The 17,903-nt window shown below is 39.3% G+C and overlaps 1 long non-coding RNA gene across 1 annotated transcript in view; it reads left to right on the forward strand.

Moving 5' to 3' along the window:
- The first annotated feature begins 1,526 nt into the window (after positions 1 to 1,526).
- The window catches only part of LOC127475548 (uncharacterized), a 138,271-nt gene continuing 121,894 nt past the window's right edge, over positions 1,527 to 17,903 (forward strand). Inside the window, exons 1-2 of the long non-coding RNA XR_007906237.1 lie at positions 1,527 to 1,596; positions 1,915 to 2,097. This is a non-coding gene — a long non-coding RNA (uncharacterized LOC127475548). The remainder of the gene's footprint in view (positions 1,597 to 1,914; positions 2,098 to 17,903) is intronic.

Here is a 17,903-nt window from a genome sequence, read left to right on the forward strand (position 1 = left end):
TGATTTTTGTTAGAGGTGTTATGTAAAAATATGGCAGTGAATCACTGCAGGTCCTGTTCACATTTCCAGTCGTTTCCACAGTGCTTTTGTGTGTGCCCACTTGTGTGCTCACATATTGTGTGTGGGTACTGTGTGCAGGGTCTTAGCTGAATCCTTTACTGGTAACAAATGCTAAGACATTATTTTACCAGAGAAAAAGAGGTTTTGCTTTCTCATTTTCTGAGTGTTTCCAGTTGATTTGTGGTGGGGTTTTTTTAAATAAAAAGGAAAAGCAGGGAAGCTATCTGTGTTGTACTCTCAGAAGAGGAGGAAAAAGAAAAATAACATTAAAGAGGCACATGTATTTTTTTATCAGTGTCCCCACATTATCTGAGCAACATGCAACTTACCACCTGATTGTTTTGCAAATGTTATGCAGTTTAGGAAGGACTTAGAAACTAAAGCTTCTAAAAGGAGACTGCTAGCCCCAGGTGCAAGGCCAGAGAGATGATGGTACCTTTCAGACCACCCAGCTAACACTGCAAGTTTAACTTGCTAAAGAAAGAGTGTTAGAAAATTAGATGGTGCATCCTGAGGTTTCTTAGTCCCATCTGGCCCTGGCTCCCTGGGCTGCCTAAATATTTTGCGTGAACACATCACTGGATAATGTGCACAGTCACTACACTTGCAGCAGTCAACATTTCTCTTGTTTCAAGCACAAACAAATCCCCTTAGATGACCTATTCATGTCTTCTAAGTTTCATTCCTTCAGGGCATAGTTGCATAGAGTTATTAAAGATTTTTATTATCCTTTCATGAGTGAATAACATTTGAGTCTTAAAGTGTGGTCTGGAATTAAGTTCTGCTGGAAAGAATTGTTTTTCCTTTGTCCTATAATTCTGTTGTTGTAGCAAAGCAGAAAATGCTGCAGATAGTGCCATAAAATTTAAATAGTTAATGTAAAAATCTTTCCCCAACTGTGACAGGGCAATATCAAAATGTTCTGTATTGTTTATCTGTTTGCTAATGAGAAATAAAGAATATTCTGGTTATTAAGAGATTCCCTAGGGCCAATGTGTTTGAGGACCATGTACTGAAAATGCCTAATGATTAATAAATATAAACTAGCAATGTGAAATAATTTCAAAGTGTTTTAAAAATATTTTTATTTGTGAGTTTTGCTGTTTTTTCCCCAAGATTTTCTTTCAATAATGAATACAAATACATTGCACCTTTGCAGTTCCTGTCTGTTCCCATAAGAAATTCATGTTCCCATCCAGAGGCCAGTGCTCATTTGGGAAAGGCACTTGCACCAGGCAGCGAGGTTCATTGTCCCCTTGTGTCTGCAGAAGGCAAACAGGAAAACATCTGTGCTTAGCTAGAGCTGATTTTAATGGATTGGGTTCAAATATTGGCAGAAGGCACACGCTCCAAGAGCCACCAAAGGATGGTTAATTGGCTGCGAGCTTTGGAGCCTGACCATTAGCTGGGACACACAATACTTATTTACAGAGAGCTACAATACTTATTTACAGAGAGCTACAATACTTATCTCCAAGGCAAGCAGAAAGCTCTGTGTGTGTGGGGCTGGGACAAATGGCAATGAAAAGAGACAGGGTAAGTGGCTCCGAAATGCTGGTGTCTTCTTTGCCAAAGGGAGTAAACAAAATAATGCTGTCAGCTACGGGCCTTATTCCTTCTCCAGTTAAAAATAAATAACTAGAACTCCCCCCTCCATACTAAAAAACAAGAAACCAAAACAAAAAAAAACCCTAACCAACAACACCTCCCCCCCCAAAAAGAAACAAACTCTATAGTCATTTGTTGAGGGAGTTTTCTTCAGTTTTTAGCAAAAGTCATTGCACTTCAGGAGTAGGGATTGTTCCAGGTTTACTGAAATTGTGCAGCAGTGGCTAAATTATCAATTTATTACAGGTGTGTATTTGCCTTAAAGGAGATTCACCTGCACTTTAAAAGAATATTGGCAACAGCTGGCTTTGCTGCTTCTTTAGAGTCCTATCACACCCCTTCCTGGGAGAGAAGCTAATGTTCCCTTCTTTATTTTTCTCTTGTGCTCGACACAAAACTGACTGAGTGTGGAATCAAATGCTTGATGGGGTGAGTTATGAGTACAAGTTTTTCTTCTCAATATGCTGGGACTTGATTCTTTGGCAGTTCTTTCTCTCTTTAGATATGGTATTCTTGAGCTTCTGTGAAATGTTTATTGAAGTAAAGAAGAGGCTGGGAAAAGGAGGGATTTTTTTCTGCCTCCCCATTTCAGGATGGTGCTCAAGCTGCTTGTAGATTTTAAAGTGAAATGTAAAAATGGAGAAGGGTATTTTGTAGCTGAAAACAAAAGGTGGATTTCACCTTTCAGGAGGGGCAAACTGCTTTGTTTTGCAAGTAAAAGGCCTGTTGCCTGGATGGAGTAGTTTGGAAATTATTGGAAAACAGTCTTGTGCTGTGCCTTTGAATGAAAGAAAGCCTTGTAACATCTGCTGCTGTGGCATCTTCCAACTCCTGTTGCCTCGTGCTGGCACAGTCCTCTTTTTGACCCCCTTCCCCAGTGCTGTGCTCGGTTCTCTCTGGGAAGGAGGTTCCAGCCCTTTTCCTCTGTCTGCTCCTTGTGTTGCTGCAAGTTCAAACCACTGACCAGGGTGGAGCAGGAAAAAACCTACAGAAATTGCCTACAGAGGGCATTTGGCTGATAGTTCAATGCCTATTAAACTGAATAAAATCCACTTAGATGCTCTCCCGGAAAAACCAGTCTGATACCAGTCTGATACACACACAACCACCACTACTTAGGCTTTAAAATACATTGAGGTAACTTACTTTGGACAGAAGTGGCAGTGTTTATTATGCTAATTTTTGGCCAAACATATTTTTTAATGTGTGGAGTCCTAATAGATTGCAATTCTTAGGGTTTTGTTTCTGTACTGTCAGACAGTGGTGCCAGGGGTTGGGAAGACTGGAATGAAGTGGGTTTTTTTCGCAGGCAAGAAGAAATAAACTCCTGGGACCTGAAAATACAGTTCTTCCTTCGGTTTGACAGAATGATATCTGCTCTAAACTGATATGTTAATTGAGTCTGGCAGCCCCCATTTAATTGTGACTCATTGCAAATGATCGAGTTAGTCAGCTCCTCAGTTCAGGTCTGGTTTTGTAATGAGAATAAAAGAAAATAGGTAGCACACATAGTTTTGCTTTCTTTCCTAAAAAGCTCTGCTATTTTGAATGTTTAAAGATTTATGATTTCCTTGAATTTTTTTTTTTTTTTTGGTCAATCTATTTCACACGTTTTTGACCGTGACAATTTTAGACTCTACCTGTGAAATTCAGTCTCACAATTACTGTAATCGCAACCATTCCAGATTTAAATGCACATAGGAAACAGTTAAGAAGAACTGAACATATTTGGCACGGTTATACTGTAACAGTAATGCCAGTAAATTTCTGTACTGGCCAGTAAAAAGAACAATGATTGTGACAATGAGTAGCCCCAGTGTCTGGAACCAGACTCATCCCACATGATGCTGTTGTTGAGTTAGAACAAAAACAAGTGTTGTGACTTCTTTCCACAAAGTAAAAAGATGCCAGCAGGGATCAACCTCATGAAAAATCTGCAGCCTCTAAATCTTTTTAGGCTGAAGAATGGAGGTGAAAAATAGTGAACTAATGAAATAATGGAGGAGATTACCCTCACCTTACATGCCTGTAGAAAGTAATCAGTCACTTTTACCTTCTAATTTGTATTATTCTTACTATTAAGAGAACTTAAGCTAGGCTGAAGTCTCATTTTGCTAGGAGTCAAAGAATTAGTTTAATATACCCATATCAAAAAGACTTTTAGTCCAAACTAACCAAGTTGAGAAAAGAGAGGGTGGGAGGCAAATTAGGGACAAATGAATAATGATGCCTGCAAGGTCTTTGCAGAACTAGAATAGTTCTAAATCCATTTGTTTACTACCAATTACTTGCAGACCTAAATAAATGTTCTCCTTCCAATTTGCCACTGTAGTCTGGCTTATAAATGTTAAGCTATACAGTGACTTGACTAAATACTCCAAAAGCATTTAACCTTTAGAAAATTCTTCCTGAATTCTGTAAACCAGAGTGTAATGCACCTGTGAAATTCTGACCATCGTGTAGCAACTCTTCTAATAACCACATGATAATATCTGATGCTTTTAAAAATGCTTTGCAAGAGGATAGAATATTTTTTTTTTTAACTTTAAAAAGGAACATGGGAGAAACTGGTGTCAGACACGAGTTCACAGAAGCCTGCATTGGTGCAATTCTGAACTCTTGAAAGGAAGGACCTGTTAGGTCTTCTGCTCTAATGGTCAATGTTTGTGAACTCTCAGTGGTGAACAGAATGCTTGGAATTTGCTGTTTTTTGTGTGTGCTCATATATTGATATATTATAAAAATACATAAATAATAATCTAGGATTCAGTAAAAAAACCCACCTCAATATCTGAATAGCTTTAAAAGTTACAGTATAAATGGATATTGATGAGAAATACTGGTCAATAAAAGGCCTGATACTCCCACATAAATACGAGGAGGAAAAAGTGCGTTATCTTCATCTACGTAATATTTCATCTGGGAAATACAGGTTAACAGGACTGGTCCCTGATTCCTTATCTGAGACTAAAAGTTTAATTTTTGTATTCTGACATCATATGGAGAAGCTAAAGCTTCCCTTTTTTCTGAGGTAAGATATCACTGCAATGGCTATGCCTTTAGATATGATGGAGCTGTGTATAATTTACAACGTTAATCATTGGAAGCATGTAGTTATTTCTTTTGTGCTAATGCATAATGCTTCTTGCATTTGCTTTTGTAGGACAAACCTCCATCCATCAGTGGAGCGTTATCTTGCCAGTTCCCCCCTATTTTTATTTAGCTAATTCAATCATTGCATTACTTAAAAGGACCTAATTAATCATTATGTTCTTAATCTTGGCTTTTATTGAGACCACAGTTAATTAAGTTTACAAATTGACATGGCAAAGTTTGATCCAGACAAATTACCTCGGAAGAGGATTTGTATCCATAAAAATCTCTGGACCGATGTATTGTTGGCTCTCCCAGCTGGTGATAAGGACCTGGGCTGTACTGAGCTGGGGAGGGCTCCTAAGTGCAGCCATGTGGTGCACCATGACTTGATGAAAATACCTCCCCAAAGCAGAGCTCTTCCAAAATGCTTTGCAGTGAAAGAGGCTGGTCTTGCAAGGTGTTTAATTCCTGGCCTGTGGGGGGAATAGAGACCAACAGGGTCCTCATGGAAACCCTGGGAGACTCTGCCTGGCCCTTGTGGAAGGCAGTTCCTTCTCCAGCAGCTGCAGAATGGACTCAGAGCCCCAGCAGCTGCTGGGGGTGAAGTCTGTGAAGTCTCAGAGCTGCACCCCAACACCCTGTCTGCAGTGAGGGGTGGTGGGGCAGAGTCCCCCCCTGCACCAACGAGGTCCCACCCCACTCCTGTGGGGTGTGGAGGTGCTTGTTTGGGGCTCAGGATGCTGGGGAGAGGCTGCTTGTCTGGCCTGGGGCTCTTACCCCACTGTTTGTCCCCAGGAGTGTCAGTGGCAGGGTAGGGGCAGCCTGGGTGGGGGCTCTGCTTGGGTCTCCTCCTGATGGGATCCACCTGGAAAAGTGTACCAGGCTGCTGAGAAGAGGTTGGAACTGGGAGTGCTGGGAGGGAGATTACAGGCCACAGGAATCACAGAATCAATTAAGTTGGGAAGGACCTCTGAGATCCATGGCTAGCCTTTCCTTAAACACCTCCGAGGACAGTGACTCCACCACCTACTCGGGCAGTCTATTGCAATGTCTAATCATGCTTTCTGTGAAGAAATTCTTCCTAATGTCTAACCCTAAACCTTCCCTGGCACAGCTCAGGACTATGTCCCCTTGTCCTACTGCTGGTTGCCTGGGAGAAGAGGCTGATCCTCGAAGTGAGGCAGCAGTGGACAGGACTGAAATGGTCTGGTGACAGGGACAGGGGGAACCTCAGGAATGACAAAATGGGGCACAGAGATGCCCACGGGGTGTGAAAGCACAAACATAAGAAGTAACCCCTGGAGTAAGAGAGACCTGGCTGGCCAGCTCGTGTGGCTGGAGGGCTGCTGTGGAAAAGCAGGCAGGGAAGGTGAGGAGGAGAAGGAGCAAATTTTATGCAGGTGGAGCTGAGGAGTTGCCAGGCTGGTGGAGAGCCTGTGGGGCAGGGTCAGAAGAGAAATTTGGGGGATTGGGGTTTGTTACCCCAGTCCCCAAACAGTTCAGTGATGATGTTTCTAGAGTTACTTTGGCGATTTTGTGTGTGAGGTAATTGGGAATACATTAATAATGCAGTTAGAAACGTATTAAGCATCCTGGTCATTTGTTCTGGAAAAATAAACCCATGCATGAGTGTTTTGATTTACTGGATCTCTTATTTTTTTTTTCCCCCCAATACAATCAATGATGAATTTATTTAGAAGTGTTTTCCCTGCACTATCTGCAGGCTGTGCCAATTAGATACAACAACTCATTTAAAGTCTATTGTCCTTTGCAGAGGCCAGACAAAACACTGCAGGCTTTTTTGTTTATTTACTATGATACTGTTCATTCCATTCCCTTTTTTGTCTTGAAGCATTGATTCATTCTCCACTTTGCTGTCTGCTGTTGCAGTCTGAGCTCAGGAGACGACTCCAGCCACTACTTAAGGTGTATTAAGGGTCCTGAGATAACTTCAAGCCACTCTGCTGTTCCCGTGGCTGCAGCATAAATGGATGTGTGATAGATGTCTCTGTTCCTCTGCAGTGTGGTGCTAAACAGTCTCAGATGCAATTAGACCACAGCTGGAAAGGGCAGGATGTTTGATGTATTCTGAGCCAGAACTGCATCTTTCAGGAGTGTTTGAACATTTTAGTGCAGAATGGCTTGAAGTGAGGCTGCAGTGAGTTTCCTAAATGACAGCACAGTGGTTCTGAAGCAGTTGGTGAGGTGGTTCCTTCGAAAGGCATAACAAGTTGGTGAATGAAGAACAAATTCATGCAGTGCCCACTAAAATGTCAGGTTGTTTTGCTGATCTTTGGTGGTATTCAAGAAAGGATGGGGGGAGAATAAGCAAACTGAAGTGTTTTATTCTTTAAAGAATCTTAAAAGACAGATTGTATCCCTTGCTTTTTTGATTTTTCTTTTAATGATAAAAGTTTCCTAAGTATATTGATTCTTAGTTTTTATGTATTTTTGTCTCCGTCCTTAATTAAATGTTGAAGGAAATTAATGGGAAGTAACCTACTGTTTTATTCTGGATCAAGCGCTGTTTGTATCAGGTTGATCCAAAATAAATTGGTTTTGTGTTTTATTGTTTTCTAGCTCTCCAGCAAACTAGAATACTGCTGATTCACCCAGCTTTGCTCTTCTCCTGTGTTCCAGGAATATTTACACAAATAAGTCTTTAAAAAAATAATAATTAAATATTAGATATTTTTGCCCTTACTATGAAAATAGGCTTGGGAAAAAAAAGCCTGAATTTAGATATATTGTTATGTTTTGTTAATTCTGGAGACAATAAAAGGTGAAAATAAGCTTGCTTTTTTAACATTAGTTATTGTGACATTACAGTATAGAACACATTCTTGCAGTTATATTTTTCAGAGTAATGTGCTATTACTGGAACTAAATTATTCATATAAAAAGGATGATTGATCAAACACAAGCTACTATAATGTGAAGACTAGAACAAGGTCAAACTTATTTTACAGGTATATGGAAACTAATAAAATCAGTAAATTGCTTATGTGGACAGATATTTTCACACATGAATATCATTGTTTTCATTGTTATATTTTGTAACCTGTTTTCCACTTCCCACTTTCTCATAGACTGCAATGTGCATTTATTCATCCTGGCCTGTAAGCAGTTTACAAAATACTTTTTAATGGCGTATTGAACCCAGGTCCTCAGTTAGATATACACTACTATATCATAGTAGAATTGGTATAAACTCCTTGCAGTATCTTGACATGTAAAGTAGAAATTGTACTGGTTTAGTGCTCTCTCCCAGGTACAAACACTCTGTTTTCAGGGACACATAATTCACAAAAAATTGAGAGCCAACAGAATAATAATCATGAGTAGTTTATCTGGTGAATTTCCCAATCAGTTGTGATACAAATAATTTATGTATGAATCCCAACATTGCATGCATTATCATTCCTAAACAGTGATTATATCTCGTTGGAGAGTCTTTGGACTCCAGCTGTGTAATAAAGCAAGATAGAAGCTTTGTTAACTGTGATCTCCATGGGGGCACAGTGGGACAGCAGCTCCCTCCTGCTGCCCTGTTCTCTGCCAAGACACTGCAGACCCAACCTATAAACTCTTGGAGAAAGAGGCAGGGAAAAGCAGTACATTCAATGTGAAAGCTGGGTATCCATTCCTGAAGGAAGTGGAATACTTAAATACCTCATTGACTGCCACCATTTTAGGAATCAAACAGTAGATAATACAGACAATAAAGAGAGATGGCTCTTGGTTAGAGCCTAGACTGACACACTCAGTATTAGCTTAGTAGGGAGCTGGAAGCAAGCACAGACCATTAGTTTTTAGGCAAAGGGAATCTTCTTTTAACCATGACTTCTTAGCCAGACCTCTCAGTCGTAGATATTAATAATTTTACCACCACAGTCTGAGTCCCAATCACACATGTGGTGGGGAAAAAAAAAAAACAAAACAACAAAAAACCAAGACGGTTAAGTGCTGTAAAAAGTGGATTGACATGTCATGCAACTTCCCAATCACATGGACAACAGGGCCTGATGTAGATGTAGAATTTAACCATCTACAGTATAATCAACAGCAAAGAAGAGCAAATATGAAAATTAGTGTCATGAGTTTTACATCAGATGGCAGATAGTGACTCTGTTCTGGCTGTGTTATGGTCACAGATCCGGCTTTGCTTCTATAGAAAGATGTAACTGTACACAGGTATATAGAGAATACTTATAGGGGTTATTTGCTAACACATCAAAGAAACCCACATCAATTTTTTCATCAGAGTAGGGACAGTACAGGTCCCAGAGCTGGAGCAAAACTTTTTTGATCCTTGTAGGATGGGGCATGGAAGCAGAGTGACATTCTTGTCTTCTCATCTTGTTACAAGCAGAGTTGATTACCCAAATTCTCTTTCTACTCATTATCTGCTTGTATTTGACCTCCCTTGAGAGTTCATCCTTGAAACCCAGGGGCCAATACTGTGTATCATTACTCATTATCTCTGCTTATTGCTGTGGCTTTTGCAACATGTGGTTTATTAATTGCTTGCAATAGCAGATCAATATCACTTTTCAGACATGTAGAATTTCCTCCCTGTATTGGGATTTCTTCCCGTTGTCTAAACTCAGAAAAGTGGGAAAAGAGGAATATCAGAGACCAGGTCAGAGCAGTTGTGGTCTGTGTTCAGCAGCCACTGAGAGGCTGTCTAGAAGCAACCAAGAATTGGTTTATTTAGTTTCATTTATGTTCTATGAATTTCCCCCTTTCCAACCCGGCTGATTCTATGATTTCCACGCCCGGGGTTCCTATCCATTATCTTTACAGTGTCAACTGCTCCTGGTTCTCTTTTATTCTGGGCAAAATCCTTTAGAGACAGGAGGTGCATTTCCTGGGATGGCTTCAATTGGACACACCCAGTTTTGAACGTGCATTGCTTTGGTGTCTGACAGCTGGCCCCAAGTTTAGCATGTGCACACAGGGGAGCTGAACAGGTGCACTGAAGCTTCTTCAATATTAATTTGAGAGGGTTGTCTCTTTTGTATTTAGATATTTATTCCTTGATTATAACCTGTCGTCACACTACTGTGGCTACAGTGTGGGGCTTGAATTTTTTTTTCCTGTTGATTGCTTTTTCTGTTAATTTTCAGAAAATCTTAAGCAAATTTTTACTGCAGGTTTCCAGCTGTTGAAAACTCATTTCTAGTTCAGCTGCTGCTACAGTTTAGATTTTACCAGGACTTTCTTTAAAAAATTGATTGCTGTAATGATTTGTTGAAGGCTGTTTATTGTCCATTATCTGAGACATGGTTGAGAATCTTAGTTACTTGTTTTACATTTTTTTTGCCAATATTTTTATCTATTTCTCATTATTTTAGTTACATAATCGGTCAGTTACATTATTAAGGATTTAAATGAATGTTTTAATTTTACATTTTAAGCTCTGCACTCCTCATCTCATTATTTTACTTATTTTTAAATCTTCTCAGCAATATACAGGGGCCTGCTGCAGTTTCTTATTCTTGCTGTCAAATTATATGATTAAAAATTAAGAGAATTTGTAAAACAAATGAATTCCATAACATGATTATTGAACTAGATGAAGGGTAGAAAATTATGAAGATTTACAAAATTATGAAGAATTATGTTCTCTATTTTGCATTTCTGAAAAAGAAAAAAAAAAGGAATGATTGAGACTTAAAGTTTTGGCTTATTCTGTGTTCATTGATTAGTGCAGGTGAAGCTCCATGTGTTTGAGTAATTTATGGCAGTCTCCAGTACTGGATGTTGGGGAAAGAATTCATGTCCAAAAATTAAGATGCAATAGCCAGTCTTGTGCCAATTGTCAATGCTATTTTGCTCAACATTTATTAAGATCTAATTTAGGTGTGAAAATGTTTATGTTGTCTCAGCTGTGTGTAGGGAACACCATCCTAAGGCGGGTCTGTTTGGGTGGCACCGAGCTTCACACTGTCAAGTTTAAAAACACTACTCCTGTTTTACTTGGAAGAGCAGCTGGATACTCTGAACAGCTTTGTGAGAGAAGTAATGGCATGAAAATTATTTTGTTTGCAACACAGGTACTTTCTCTCAGTGATCTCACAACTCCAGAAAGCAATTTGGTCAGGATTGTTTCCTTGGAGCCGTGTTCAATATTTCACGACTCGAGACCCAGATAAAAAATACTTCATCACATAATTTCACTGCTCACATTTTTTGTGTATTTAAATAGAACTGAACAGGATGTTTTAGAAGAACATACTTCATCTAGAAATGCCAATTTGTCAAAACCGGAACTGTGTGGGAAAGGGCTGATTCGATCCTTTTTTTTTTTTTTCTGTGGAAAAAGCTTTAAGAAACAGATTTCAACTGCTGAGAGTATCTCATTTCAACATTTTCAACATGCAAGTGGCAGCTTTCTTGGCTTGGAAAAATATTTAAGCTATAATTAAATGCAATAAGAATAAAAAACGCAGAGAATTTTAAGAGAGTGAAATAATTCTAGTAAAGTAAATCAGACTTCAAGCACTTAAGACTTTAATTAGACTTTATGGCTCTGCATCCACGCTGTTTTCAGTACTCCTGTGCTCAGATGCAGCCAGCTCATATTTCTTCATTTTCCACGACATACCCTTGGCCTTCTACTTCGAAACCATTCAAACTGGCAGTAAAATAATGCTACTTCCATTCAAAAAGAAAGTAAAACTCCTCTGTGGTTAGGTGGGTGCTGAACACTTGAGAAGCCCACCTTTGCTCCCAAGGCAGGATGTACCAGCCAGGAGATGGCTGCTGGCTCCAGAGCTGTGCTGCCTTGTGCTGTCAGTCCTCTGGTATTAAAAAAAACCCTCAAAATAAAACTACTGCTTAAGTGGTAATTTCACTGGGAAGATTTGAATGCATTGCAATGTAACTTGGTATGGTCTTTTGGTGATGTTTGAGGATGTGTGAATTACTGCATGATAAATGCAAATTTTTGTGCGTCATTATTTATGAGAAGAGCTGGTGCAAAAAAAACCCACTTACCATCCTGTGTTGGAAGGTCCCTTGGAGTCACATCACGAGGGATAAACCCAGCAGGGTTCAGTAGGAATAACCCTGAAATCAGCAAGTTATTAGGAATTACTTGGGTTTTCATTTGACAGAGAAAATGTTCTTAAAATGTTCTTAAATGTTTAAAGAAAAAAAAAAACAAAAAGAAAAAAAAAAAAGCAACCTGCAGGAAACCTCCTATATAATTATTTAGTGGAGTTATATTCTTTTATATTCTCTTTTTTTGTGTGTATTATTAACAACAATTAGACCAATCTGTTGAAAAGTCACTGCTTTGTGTTAAATTGTACAGTGTCTAAAGTCTTGAGAATATTCAGTAAGGATCGTTGGTATACTTTGGTTGAAAGAGAGCTCAGGGAATACAGGATTTTATTTTTCCAGGCTGTGATTGACTCAAATGAGTTTCTTTTTGGCCAGCTAAATATTGTTAGAATTGATGTTGTCATGTAAAACCCTGCTTTGCTAGACTTTAGAGATTCCTCTGTGGACCTGTAGAGAAGATGGCTTTGGAAGGTTATTTGTTCTTGTATGCCATAATCAACCTTTCCTGATTCCAGAGTAACTGTAAGAAGGAAATGGTTACTTTTAAGACAATTAATGGCCCCATTGTCATTAAATAAATTACAAGTGTTCTTATTATAGTGTAGATCTCACAGTACTGAGTTATTGGGTTGTAAAACATTGTAGAAAAATACAAGAGGCACAGTAGAAAAATAATAATGAGTCAATGGTGACATAATGATGAGGTGCACACACAGAGGAAAGTTGGACACATTGGTGGTTCAATATATATCAACTGAATATATCAATCCTGAGCTGCTTGGTAGTCAAAATGTAAATACAGTCTTAGAAATTACTGTGTGAAGTTGAACACAAGTTGCATTTTGTCTCTTTTCACAAAGATGTAGATTCACATGTGGAATACAGTGCATTATTCTGATTCTCATCACCTCCCAAAGCAGAAGTAGAAAAGAGTGGTGGTGTATCTGGGATGAAGGAGAGGGAGTGGCTTCTATATGGGGATAAAATAAAGGTATTCTGAAGAGAATAACTGGACTTTGAAAAGGCTGTGCATATGTGTAAATTCTACTTGCCTCTAAAACCAAGCATTGTGACTTGAATTGGAGAACGAGACAGCACAAGGTTTAAAGCAAAGAAAATATTTCTAAATGTAATACAAAGTATAAATCATGGAACCACCTGTAAATAGCTGTGAAGACAAATACACACGAATTCACACTGGATTAGAGAAATTCATGGTCAGGTGTATTGGGAGCGGTTGAATAAGAGGTTCAGAAGAAGGTTCTGGGTTGCAATACCTGAGGCAATAGCAAACAGGAAAGGCCATCCCCTGTGCTTGTGAGGGGATAGAAGCAAACAATTTGGGTTACAGGGAAACCCCTTAAGATTCTGTTGGGTGCAGCATCCATGCCTGTGTGTGCACGTGTACACATGCATTATTTTCCAGAGGCTACTTGTAGGTTATTGTCACTGTGAAACTATGAGGTCTCTTTCTGCTGTGTATTAAGTGGAAGATTTTATTTTGTCTCCTTTGGGCTGTCATCTGTTAGAACTTGGCTTTGCAACTTATTTGCTGTGGAGGATAGGATCATACTGCTTAACTACTCACTGGGACAGGGAAGCACAGTCTAGAAATAAGAGCTGTTGGGACATTCAGAGGCAGTGCCAGGCTTTCGCTGTGATTACGAGTGTGTGAGCATTGCATGTCCTCTGCTGGTTTCCTGCACTCAAATTTGAGAATGGACATCTTGGATCCTCCCTGTAATAAAAATCCTTTCTTGTTTGATTCGAGTTTGACTTGAGCCTTTCAGGGATTAGGAGTATTAAAAGGGTTGAGCATGCCCACGGGGAAACAACTGCTGTCTGTTAGTAATCCCTCTGTGATGCAAAGCAAGGATGTGCAGGTTGCAGAGAGCTGTAGTTTTTGTCTGAGGAATGGAGTGATGCCAGGCTTTTGATGAGGAGTTGACTGTAAAATGTTGACCAGTACAGGGAGCAGGAGTGGTTACACTGCCCCAAAGCAAACTGAGAAATGTTTGTTTAGCTCTAAATACAGGCTGTGGCTTCAGAGTTTGTGATTCCCAGTACTTTCCTGGATGTCATGTGTTTGGTTTTATATGGCCTGCTGCAGTTGATGTCATAAAAGACTTGTGAGCTTAGGAAGGCTTTCATATACATGTAATATAACAAAATGCAGGAGGTACTTGGAACTTTATGGATTTAATCCCTTCATTAAAAAAATTAGCTATTCCACACAAGAGATGATTTTTAAGATGTTTAGGAGGTTCTCTCTGATCACTTCAAGGAAAGAGAAAGTATTCTGGGACAGATACATAAATGAAGACAAAACAAACTGACATTTGTAATAGTTCAACAACATTCACCTTTGTAAATTAGAAATGGGAAGTCTTGCAAATAGATACATTAAAACCACATTTACTTGAAGGGCTTTTAGCATGGAAATTAGCTTTCTATGGCCTGACCTAAGAGAGATTTTGAGGCTTGCACACACCCCTGCCCAGGCTCTGCTTGCAAGGCACAGGGTGCACCTGTACAGCAAATGCAGGTTATTGCCCCCCTTAACCTGGGAACATGGGAAAAAGAATTTGGAAGGGCTTATTATTGGGAGCACAGAATGCCACCAAGAATGGTATCCTATATGAGAGCCTGTGCTGGGAGGTTCCTGAGATACCACCCACTGCTCAGCCTTGCTGTTGGGTCTCTGCAGTCACAGCAGCACCACAGGCACGGCTCTGAAAACTCTTATTTAGGTTTGAACACAGTGTCAGACTTAGTTCTGCAGTCTGATCACAAATAAAAAGAAAGTACACGTTGGAAAAACAAACTCTTAATCTGGTTTTGAATAGCAATTATGATGCATTTAGCATAAAATAATAGTTACGGGGAAAATAGGTTTTGTTTTCCATTTGCAGCAGTGTGGTTCCCTGTGAGATTTAATTAATGGCTCTCATTTATTCTTATTTCTCCCTATTCTGCAAGTGCTGAGTATAAAAGAGCACATTTAATTTGGCTTCTAGGCAGCAAACAAGTTCATTTAATGTTGATATAGAAGCATCTCTTTGGATTTCAGAGGGAAAAGAGAGGAAGGACCATGGAGGGGAAATGTGATTAGTACCATTGATATCATAGACAGCTTGAATGGCTTTAGCAATCAGGGTGAATTTTTATGAAAACCGAGTTTATAGTACAGCACAACAATTCAGAGAATGGGAATTATCTCCCATAGTGCATGAGATAAATGGAGGCCCAAAGCTATAACCCACTTAACCTGTATGTAACATTTTGTCTTTTGGGGATGTAGGAGATGTTAGAAACACACCTATCCTCTCTTTTATCTTTTTCAATTAAGATAATAAGATTTCCTTTGGATAATGTTGTCTTGTGGAATATATTTCAAAGTTAAGCAGATCTTCCTGTTGGATAAGACAGGCTACACTGCACATTTCAACCTGATATTGAAAGGGTCAGAGAAGCCAATCTGCAAAGTTCTTCCTACAAACACAGAAAGCAGGTAGTGCAGTGGGTATTGATTGATGGATTAAACAAGTCAGCTAGAGGGCTGTATTCCTTAAATTAATGGAATCTTTGCTACAGGCTTTCATTTAATTCAAGATCAAACCTTCAGGCTTTTATTTCTACCGAGCTTGGTAGCAGAACCACTGGCATCCAGAGCTGAAATCCAGTGCTATAAACTCAGACCTGCCTCTTTTACATGAAAAAGGCTGTTCTTTAAAGGCAGATTAACTTCTGAGGAGTGAGTGGTTTGCAGGAGAGGCTGGAGCTGAAAGCAGCAGCTTATTGTTTTATGTGGCAATTATTTAGTGCTTGTACTTGATTCATGAGGTCTAGAAAGAAGATCAACATGAATAAGTTTTGTTCCTATCTTGTGATACTCAAGCTAGCAAAAGAGAGAATGAAAATAATAATAAAGATATGGAAACATAAGTTAGGGGTAAAAATTGGTCAGGATTCATTGCAAAGGGCTTAGTAGGCAACAGTGAACCTTGAGGATTTCATGGTACCAGAAGGATAAAGAGCAATAACACTTCAGTTTCCTGATGACTGTACATAAGATGATGCTTTGAATCCTACTCAGTCCTGTTTAACATCATCTGCTGTCCCTGCAGATCAGCCAGTATGGAAGCACAGGTATCTCTGCTTTTCATGGCATGAATAATTTGTTGAAAAAGATTCAGAATGGGAAATAGGGATTTATATTTTGTCTGCTGTAGTTTTATCATTCATCAACTCTTTCTCTGCCTTTGGCAGTGGACATATTGTCCTCTGGCACAGTACTAATTTTTGTTCATTTGGATTCTCTTAATTTCTTTTCTTTTTCATATTTGTTGCAGTTTAAAGACATGGGACTCAGACAATTTATGAATGCCATAAGCTCGGGCTGTTTATTTCTTCCCTGTTCCCTTTTTAAAAATATTTTTGATTGTATTTTGTGGTAGAGTTTTAAAACCCAATGCTATTGGCAGGAGTGGCTGGCTGAGCTGAGTAGCTGAGGACCATTTGGCCTCTGTGCAGATCTCTCTGCCCTGCAATGCTGTGCAATTTTCACCACTGATTCTTCTCACCAAATGTCCTCCCTGGTCCATGTCTCAGCCCTGGGGAAATGCACAATAGCATCATATTCACTCACCAGGTGCTCCTCTTTCTGGCTCTAAGAATAGCTTATAGTATTTGACTCCTTTATCACCATTGATATGTCATTTTCCAGCAGCTTTGGCTCTTGTCTGCTCTTTTGTACTGGTTGGGGTAGTCCTGAGCATGAGAGAAACCGGAGGGTTTTTTCAGGCACAATTTTTGAATGAGTTTGAGACACGAAAAAGGAGATTATTTGACCTGCACTCTGTGAGGTGAAAGGCAATGGCTGCTGCTTCTGACCCCTGAGTGGATATGGAGCTTCACAAATGAAACATTTAAAGAAAGCAGCGTTCTGGGTCTTAACATTCAGTGTGCTCGTTTCTAATACATGAATAAAAAGCAAGAAAAAAAATTACAGTGAGAATAAACAGTTCTTTGCACACATTTATCTGTTGGATTCATGAGGCACCTGGCCTTGGGAAGCAGTTTGGATAGAAGACTGCAAATGTGCTTTATTCACTGTTTTTATGAGCTGCATTTGGAGAGTATTATTCAGGATCAGAGAAGTTCTTTTTATTTTATTCCCTGACTTAGCCCTCCATTTTATTCTCAATTAGTTGAACTATCTGACCTGCTACAATTTTACTTTTTTTTTCAGGAGAAAAAACACGGAGTTGCTCTGATTTGCATTGGCTTTAGGATTCATTTGGCTTGCTGGAAAGTGCCTAATACAAAATCAAAGCAGCAGATGTTACTTGCTGAATTTCTCTCCTGCTCACATACCTGTGAGCTCTTGCCATAAACTCACTATAGGGGCTGCTCTTGGCCACCTTCCTGGGTTTTTTTTAATGTCACTGTCCTTTGGCAATACATAGATCTTAGTGAAACAAGATGTTGTTTTTCTCTGCAAGTTGTATGTGTTTTTCTCCTCAGTCTGCTGTGCATTTTAGACAGGCTGTGAGCTAATGATAAGATTGCTAAGGTGAATTCCCAGATCACCATGTTTTCTGCCACAGATGAAAGGCCACATAAATATGTTTTTCTGGCTCCTTTCTCTGATATAATTTCCCTGTTCTCTCTTTTCCCTCTGCATTCTGCTGGCAGTATGGAATTACAGTATTTCTGTTTACCTACATGACTTTCTTCACAGTGTTACCAGGGTGCAGTTATTAATTAATCATTACATATTTTTCCCAAAATTCCAATTTATAATTAAAACTTTGTTCCAATTTGCATTTAAATTTGTGCAAAATATTTAAGAATGTTATAATAAAATTAGCTTCCAAAAGTGTCAAGTAATGCCTTTTCCAGAAGAAAAATATTTGCTTTCACGGGACAGATGTTTTAGAATTTGCTGTATCCTCTCTCCAGCAAGGGCATCCAGACTAACCTTAAAAATAAGGAAAAGTACTGAGAGCTCTGTTTTGAGCTTGCTCTTCCAAGACTGCCAAGGCTCCTGTTCTGCAACTGGAAAC

This window comes from Manacus candei, unplaced genomic scaffold (assembly GCF_025592945.1).
Source record: "Manacus candei isolate 608988 ecotype Guabito, Panama unplaced genomic scaffold, ASM2559294v1 h1tg000002l, whole genome shotgun sequence".
In the NCBI taxonomy this organism is placed as follows: domain Eukaryota; kingdom Metazoa; phylum Chordata; class Aves; order Passeriformes; family Pipridae; genus Manacus; species Manacus candei.